Source organism: Anas platyrhynchos, chromosome 6 (assembly GCF_047663525.1).
Source record: "Anas platyrhynchos isolate ZD024472 breed Pekin duck chromosome 6, IASCAAS_PekinDuck_T2T, whole genome shotgun sequence".
NCBI lineage: Eukaryota > Metazoa > Chordata > Aves > Anseriformes > Anatidae > Anas > Anas platyrhynchos.
Window position 1 is genome coordinate 11,467,486 of NC_092592.1, and position 9,012 is coordinate 11,476,497.

The window sequence follows — 9,012 nt, forward strand, 5'->3', positions numbered from 1 at the left end:
GTATGGATTAGGGTCACTGGTAGAAGCAAGAAAATATCTTGTGTTTAAATGGAAGGCAAAGTTCTGGTCTTATCTCTTCTTGTAGAGTTATTTCCCTTTAATCTAGAGGCTACTTTCAAATTATTCCCATCAAATCTTCCCCAAACCATTCTCAGCTTTAGGAAAGCCAGCAGCTACCTTTCCTCCTGTGCTTACAGCATTTCTGTGAAAAGCTTCTCTCCTTGGGCTGCCATGACACTTATTTGAGCAGGGGCTCTTGGTCCTGTCTCCTGGGTGAAGGTGGGCAGATCTGGGACCGTCAGTGCCTCCCACCCTCGAGGTGTGCTCTCTGCTGAGATGTGGCTCAGTGTGGCTCAGAGGGCTGTGACAGCAAACCCGCTGTGACCATGTGCAGGTGGGTGCTACGTGGGGTGCTGCTGGAGTGCCTTGCAACAGGGCAGTCTTCCTTGTCTGCTCTCTTTTTTTTGGGAAATAAATTACCTGGTTGTAGGGGAGAAGCCTTGTGGCTCTGAGACACCCTCACTTCTCCTCACAGGACTGTTTCTCCGTAAAGACGGGACAGCGCTGTGCTCTTGATTTGCTGTTGAATGCAGAAGTGATTTTAAAGTGGCTTAAAATATGCATTTATGAAGTGCACAAACCAAAGTGGTTAAGTGATAATAGTTTAATAGTGGAAAATGCATAGGGCAAGTTGCGTATAAGTGCTTGTTAATCTCAGCTTCTGAGCCCTTGACTCGGGTCCCTTTACAACCCAAGAACAGAGCCCACCTGCCCCCAGAGGAGAAGATTCAGGCTACTCTCCTGGGCCTGGCATGTCTCATAGTGGAGGTATTCTTGTGTATTACATCTAGTCTTAGATGGCTGTTCTCTGGAAAAGCCCTACTTAAAATGCTTATACCCCATATTAGGAACTGGCCCTCATCTTTCCGTGGGTCTAACCCATGATTCTGTAAAGATCTGGCTTTATACCTACCGATTCCACCATGTGTCCTTTCCTTTAACTCATCTTTGTTGTTTTTATTCTGATTGCTTTTTGATATTAGTCAGAAGAGGAAAAGAAATAATTACAGCTTGCTGAAAAGTTGCTGAAAATCTACTGTAATTAGATTTTTTTATTTTTTTTTAAGGGCAAACACTGTAACTCTAACTGCTCTTGTAATGTTGTTGCTTCTGTGGTTTTTATGAATCAGAACATTTTAGAAGTCCAAGTAGAGTTGCAACAAGTAGCTGCTTCCCCTAGTTGTGTTACTATGCCACTGGGGCGTTGCTTACAAACCCAACCATTGCTCCAGTTAACTTTTCTGTCCCTACAGGACAGGGGCAGGCTGATTCAAAGCATGCTGGATGTAAGCAAATGGGGTGTTGATGGGAGCTTTTGGGGAGCTGCGCTTGTGCCAGTTAGCCAGGTGTAACACTGCTTGGTTTGTGCAAGGGAAGACCAGTCATTGTGGCTTAGCTTTTTTTCTTATTTTCCTGATGGACTCTTCTCTGAAAAGCCAGGTGGGCTGTATGCTGTGCTTAACTGCAGAGCCTAGCTGGCCTGTGTGGCAGTTCTTGTTTCACATTTGTTTTCCTATTTAAATCTTACTTGTGAGACAATACTAGGCCATGGCTTAGGCAAAGCACTTAAATCATCTCAGTGCTTACTGCCATGCCGGCATACCACTAACATGTGGGACGACCACTTCTGGTCACTCTCAGGCCCTCTCCATTGACCTTTCCAGCTGTCATGTTTGGATAAACTGAGCTTCAAGAAGCACAGCAGAAGGAAAAAATCCACTTGTGTTCAGGTGTCTGAGGCACTCAATGTTTGAAATGCTGCTTTGTGTTTATCTTAAATATTGACATTACTTAGTGCACATGAGGAAATTTGTATACTTCTCTTTATGTTTTGGATTAAATTGTGTTTTACTGCTTTTTATTACTTCAGAGAGTTAACAGGATGAGTGTGTATTTTGAAGAGCTAAAGAGCCAAGATACTTCATTAGGCAGATGAATATTTTTCTTCGAGTTGCAAGTCAATAATTTAATGTCATTGCAAGAATTAATTTATGAGTGGACAGACCTATAAAACCAATCAGTCTAAGTGCAGGTGACAGCTGTCCTATCTTATATGTTCATTATGAGCTGGCTGACTCATGACCGAAAATGTTGCAGTTTTGCTTGGGACAGTGTTGTAGTCAAGAATATCTTACAGTGAAATGGATTTAAATACAGTTTTCTGTGCCTTAATTAGTCTGGGAAATAGTTGTTTCACTGTCTGGTACTGCTAACTCCTTCAAACACCCAGGGGCTGGGCCATACTTTTCTTTAATTTAACCTGTGGCCATCATAAATTTGTCCACCTCCTTTTAATCCTCTTTTGCAAACTATTTTCTATTTTTCTTTCTGTTGTTTTCCTCCAAAATCTTTCTGCTTCATAGCTTTATTTTTGATGAAGGACTCAAAAGGTATTCAGAAATAAGAATATAGCTTTACTGCTATAGCCTGGAAATTTTACGCAGCATTCAGACATAAATTGGGACATTTTGCATAGACACGTGAGCAAGGTCTGGACTGTATAATGGAGATGATTAGAACTACATAACTGCCATTCAATCTTTTAAGCAAACTAATTTTTATGTAGTGTTTTCTTTAAAGACCAAAATCAATTTTGAGAAATTTCCAAATGCTATCTTGAAAAGGTTCCTGTTTTCCCATCAGCTGTAGCCACTTAGAAGAAATTGCTTGGTCCTGGTCCTAAGCTATATATAAGTAGTACCCAAATACATCTGTCTCTATACGAATGCATATATTATGTATCTGTACTGCTTTATTACATTATCAAGTTCCAGTCTTTCTTACTACTGAAACTGTGTAGGACAGCACTTTGGATTATTTTGTCCCAGATGTCTTAGCCTGTGATTTTCCAAATTGCATTTTGCTAGTAATTTCTGCTCATGTTTCTAATCCCTGTAATCTGGAGATTTCATTACCATTCTGTTTACTGTCTTGCTGATCATTATTGAAAGTATTAAATAAGACTAGCAATGATACCTCCAGACCTCATACACTCGTTATTTAATTTTATCTTTTTCTTGCACTTCTTAAGCTATCTTTTACTCTGTAGAGTAGACCTCATTTCTAACCTGGTTAAGGTTACTTAAGAATAAATGCATGCCGCACAGTTTCAAATCTCTAAAAGTCATATATCTTAAGTCTGCTGAGGACATACGTCTACTAATTTTATTTTGTCAATAAAACTACTAATGCAGTCAAGTTAGTCTCAAAAGATCTGTCCGTTGATAAGCTCATTCTCATATCTTTTCTTCTGGAACTTCAGTGTTGTGGCTTCAGCTGATTCATGGACATTTATATCAGTTTGGGACAGTCTGTTAAAATTAAAAAAATAAAAATAAAAATGAACCTATGCCTCAATTTTCTAATAAGAGTTCAGATCTCAAATTGTTGTATATTCTAAAGCCGAACTGTAATCATTAACTGCCAGTGCATAAAACACCATATTGGTTGTTTTCCATGTGGTGTGTAGACTGTAGAATGAACAAGTATTTCAATGTTGGTTGGTTTTACTTTTGACTGAAAAGCATTTGTATTGCTCTAAGACCACATTAATCAGGACGAGAATTTTGTCACTGTTTTCCAGGGCATGGGAAAATGTTCTTCTGAGGTCTTGGTTTTCTAACCAGATCACATAGTGTTAGTGGGGAATTTTGTCTTCAAATCTCGATGTCTTTAGTTGTGTTGGATCAGTCAGAGATCCAAAAGCAGTTAGTAGGGACAGGCAAAAAATACTGTTTCCTTTGTTAGGGTTATCCCATTCCAGTTAATCACTTCTGAAGTCCACTCCCTTTCTCATCATCATGGGCGTCCTTTAAATGGGTGTATGAGAGAAGATCTCAGTGTGTTGCAGAAACAGGGACACTTTCCACATTTAATAGCAAAAGAAGTGGTAGGACACCTATAAATGGTTCATAAGAATGCTTAAGAACGTATAGCAGATGTATCCTTCTTTAGGATTTGACCGAAGTACATATGTGATAAAAATCCTCCAGAACTGTCCACAGAGCCTTTTCTGGCCTTTTCTTCTAGGTGAGCTGGTGGCTAAAATAGGCTAAGAGCTAGGTACAGAATGGGAGGAAAGTGCTAACCCAGTGTGTTGCTTGTCTTTGTAAACTGCAGCTGAAGTCTCATCAGGATTTGTTGCTGATATTAAAACAGTTTTTTCTCCTTTGCTTTGCATGGACTGTGTTCTTTTTGACATCTTTAGAGACTTTAACTTCAGTTATTTCCATTTGTAAATTTGGAGAAGAGGTGAACTTTTTTTTTTAATAATTAGTGTGTTATCTCACTTAAAATTGAGATGATAAAGAGGTGCTTTTTGTTCATACTTTTGTAAACTGGTTTAACTAGAGCTTATTAGTGTTAATTAGAGGGAAAATCGGGTTTCATTAAAGCTAGCAGTGATAATAATATGCAGCTAGTTATTGACCTTTTGGTATAGTGGTAATTTCAGAAGATAAGAGATTAATTATTAAAGAGCTCCTGATACCCTACAATATGGTTTTGTTTCAGGCTCTGCATCTGCCTGGCTTTTGTTAACACAATCAAAATTCTGTACTTGAATAAGGAATTCTGATTCTGTAGTGGATGTTATAGCATATCCCTATTCTTAAATTCCTCTGGGTGGGAAGGAATGACAATGCATACTTACGTTGTTTTAGAAACACTGTGCAAGCTTTTTTTTTTCTTTTACCTTCTCTTTCATGACATTATGAGGTAAGTTTCTTCAGGTTTCTCTTACAATTACTATAGGTTTTTAAGTATAGATATTGATATTCGTAAAACTGCAAAAACCGTGGCAAAATATTAGTATCATTCCTAACATCAGTTAGGCATACGTTTTACTGAGCCCAATGGAAATGTTTTTAAGTAACCATCCTTTTTCTTTTTTTCCTCTCTCCCCAGTTTCTATGGGAAGAACTCCATGTATGTAAGAGTCACCTGAAGACTGACTTCAGCTCAGACAAGGTACTCCTTTGCCTTATACGAAAAATTTTTAGTTTTAGATATGCTACTGAATGTTGTTTGGAAATAAGTTTATATCTCATTTTCTTTGGCTGTTCTAAGTGAACTCATTGAAAGTGTTGTTGATTTTAAAATATTTGTATTACAAAGATGTCTGACTTAAAGGTAAGCATCCTACTAATGAACACAAATACAGATTGCAAACTTCTCTGAAATGCTTGGGAATCAACCTTTTGCGACAGAAATCAATGTTCTACCATATGTAGGATGACAGATGAAATAGCACTTAGTCACGTTGCAACAGTAGAATTAAAATACCCCAGTCACCATAATCCAAAGGAACTCTAGAGTCACAGCCCCATCTGAAGAGAATTGTATCAATGTATCATTTAGTTTATTTTTGTTACTAAAAGCCTTACCTACAAATGCAAATATGACCAGGAAAATTTGTTATGATGTGTGTTGTTTGAGTCCTGCTTTGGCTTACAAAATGAAAAGTACCAACACAGTAGGCAGAGCACCATGAACAGTAACAGTGGCATAAAATTCAATGCTGATGATTTAGGAAAAAAAAAAAAAGCAAAATAATTTTTGAAATAGAGTGAAACTGTGAACATGACTTTGTGGTCATCATCAGAGCTTTAGCTACTTTTACAAATTTTAAGCATGGAATTATTCATTTAGACTTTGGGCTCCAACTACTGTCACTATCTTAATTCAGCCCTCCCATTCTTTAAAATTAACTTATTCTTTAATATTTGCAAACCTTGAAATGACTGATCAAATAGGCCTGCACCTTTTATAAGTTTGTTTTTTCACCTGTTTTCAAATGGTGCTGACTTGTGTGGATGTTGGTCTCTGGAACTAGAGGTCATGGTTCTTCATGCAGACTAGGGAAAGACTGCAACTCAGTGTGAGGGGATGTAATTTCATTCTCCGCTCTGTTCAGAGCAAGTATAGTCCTGGCAGTTTAAAAAAAAAAAAAAAAAAAAAAAGGAGGGGGGGGCATAAAAATCACAGTTGATATTCCTTTTACAGTCTTTTTGAAAATTGTGATGCAAATCTGTAGACAAGCTCTGAAGTACCAATCACTGGACTTATTCCTCTTCCATTATTCATCTGTTTCATAAGATATTTTAATGACAAAGCCCCATAAGTCTTCACTGGAATATAGGATGCTAATATAAATTCTTTTAGGTGTCTCAAAACATCTTGGGAAGCTGCGTTTTTCAGTTACTTTGTCCATGTTTTAATTTTTATTGTGTTTTCAGTTTAATGAAAAATGGCTTTTACAGAACATTAATATGCTCACTTTTAATTTTAGCCTTGTTTACTTTTGTCTTTATGTATACTTCCTAATAGGTATAATGTGTGTACATATTCTCACAGGTCTTGATATGGCCCCAGTGATATTAAGCAAGTAAATGGAAAATTACCTTAAGAATGATTTTAAAAAACAATGTCTACATAAGTAGTTGCAGAAAATGTTTTCAAAAGCTAGGACGAATGGAGCAATTACACAGTAAAAACATATTTATGCCTGTATAGATTGGCAGATTAAGATACTTTAGTTTAAGAATACAAGAAAATAAAAGTCAAACTAAAGGTCCAGCTAGCTTAGCGTCCTTTTTCTTAGAAGGAAACAAGTATGAGCAGTATTAAATGGATGTAAGGACAGGGCAAATCTCTAATGGTGGTGTCCAAGGAAAATCACCTGGACTCCATCTAGTTGCAAAATTGTGTCTTAGAATTAAAAAGTTCTTAGTGGACTTTTCATTTGAGAATTTCCTACCTGGCTGTCTATAATAGACAATTTAGCAGATAAAGGCTTATGAGATTTATGTTAGAGCATGTGCACACTTGGAAGTGATAAGACTAATTCAGTTCTGTGTATACAATTTATAGTGCTCTTTCCCAAATTTACTTTTTTAAATAGTTAATCCCTGCACGTACTTCCCATTATTTTAGGAATGACAAATGGGTAGATATTGCATGAAACCATTTAATTCTTCAGTCAGAATTATGCTGTAGTTTCCCTAGACTTATTTTCTTCACATCTTACGCCTATTTTCAGATCATTAATGTCATGAATAGATTTGTGTGTGTGTATGCACTGTGTTCTGTGTTGTTAATTAGAACGAACACATACAGAAAGTGGGCTAATTTAGCTTCTATGTACAGTTTGAAAGCAGATTTTTAAGCAAATTACTGAATTTTTTGGCATGGAAACCCAGGAACATATGGCTATGTGACTGTGTGTAAAAGTGCTAATTTAGTGTGTAACTTTGCTGACCTTAGAATTGAGGTGAGATAAGTCATAGATTTGTAGATATTATGGCCATAAGTGACCTCAAAATGACTTCTGATTATCTAGTCTGACCTTTCTTTCTAATGAGTGACATAGAATTCACCGCCATCCTGGCTCTTGAATCCAACATCTTTGATTGAATTAGGCTAGGTATTGTGTTTAAACTCATCCATTCATGACTTTAGCATTCAGCTGTGTAGAATCCTGTGTATGCTATAAATATCTCTTGCCATAACACATTTATTGTCAGAATATGCCTAGATTCAGGTTCAATTATTTCAGCCTTATCCTGTCTTTGTCTACTACACTGAAGAACTTGCTCTGCCATCGAATTCTTCTCCTGTGTTGATGCTGAAACTGCCCATTAGGCGTACTTCAAGCATAAGAAAATCTTAAATATATTTTTAATTCCTCTCTAAATCTACATTTTTTCCACATTTGTCTTAAAATCTGGGCACCAAACTCAGATGTAGCATACCAGAAAGATGCTTTCTGTGGAAAAGTACAAGTGTGAAACACCTCTTTACACCTGTCTCGGCTTAAATTCTACTTTAGAGCATGTAGGACTTTCAAGCTGTCACACTGAGTTTGACAGAGTCTGAATCCATCTCCCGTCTTTGAATGACTGATACCTGGAAGTGGATACAAAAATTCTTCTCTTAGCTGCAGCTTCGTTGCTAAAGAAAGATAGACTCAATTCATTGCCTCTGTCAGAAATGTCAAGGCACTGGAAACCGGTACCAAGCGCTGAGATTTTTCAAGATTTGCTTTATCTAATGTTTTTGGTCACAGATATGACCTTGCCAGACTCTTCTGAAAAAAAGGGGGGGAAGGGGGAAAGGAAAAAAAAGAAATAAGGGGAAAAAGACTATGAAGAAAGTTGTTAAGGGAAGAGTGCTTTATGAAATAGTGATTAAAATTTGGTGAAATGATATGGAGATACCGTCTGTGCTTTCTCTTTCCATCTGGTTACATTCTCTCAGGATCAGTGAAAGCTCAGTGTACTGGTGGAATCAGGGACAGCATGAGATGGTGGATTAGTGAATTCAACAGTAAATTTTGTTCTCTTCAATCCTGTTCTTTTCAGCTTTAGCATCAGGTTGAGGATCCCAAAGCAGGGATAAGGAGTGAAGAAATATGCTTTCTACATGTTCTGTTCATACATTAAACCTCATCTCTGCCCTCCTAGTGTTTCTGTATGGGTGTGTATCCCTCTCCTCTACCACTTACTCTTCAGTCTGATTGCAGTCCTTGACTTCTGTCAGCTCTCAGGGGACAGGGCTTGTTCAAACTCTCACTCTTAGGATTTGCTGCTTTTAAAAACTATGTTATATAAAGGGCAGCAGACTTACAGCATCTTGAGCCATGTGAACAGTGGGATCTGCATGGCAGTCCATGGGCTTAATGAGTTATTTTTCTGACTCCTTGTGAGCCCAAAAGCTGCCCTTTCACAGCTGGTTTTCTATGCAGCCTCTCATAGAGCATTTCATTTGTTACCTCAACTGTATTTCACCACGTATTGCTCTAGCTTCTGCTCTGTGACATCACTCTTCATTTACCTCTCAATATTTTTGTCACCTGTTGTCTTCATGGTAACACCTTTATACACCTTTATAGATGGCACTTATCAAGCCACTGATAAACTTTAAATAGGTGTTTACAAAGCAACCCCTCTAGTA

The 9,012-nt window shown here is 37.5% G+C and overlaps 1 long non-coding RNA gene across 1 annotated transcript; it reads right to left on the reverse strand.

Annotated features, from left to right (window-relative positions):
* Nucleotides 1–3,232: 3,232 nt before the first annotated feature.
* On the reverse strand, nucleotides 3,233–8,808 carry LOC140002805 (uncharacterized). Its single transcript, XR_011810353.1, has 3 exons — nucleotides 8,564–8,808; nucleotides 5,845–5,987; nucleotides 3,233–3,371 (listed from the first exon to the last, which is right to left on the reverse strand). It is a non-coding gene; the product is annotated as an uncharacterized lncRNA (long non-coding RNA).
* Between the last annotated feature and the right edge of the window lie 204 nt (nucleotides 8,809–9,012).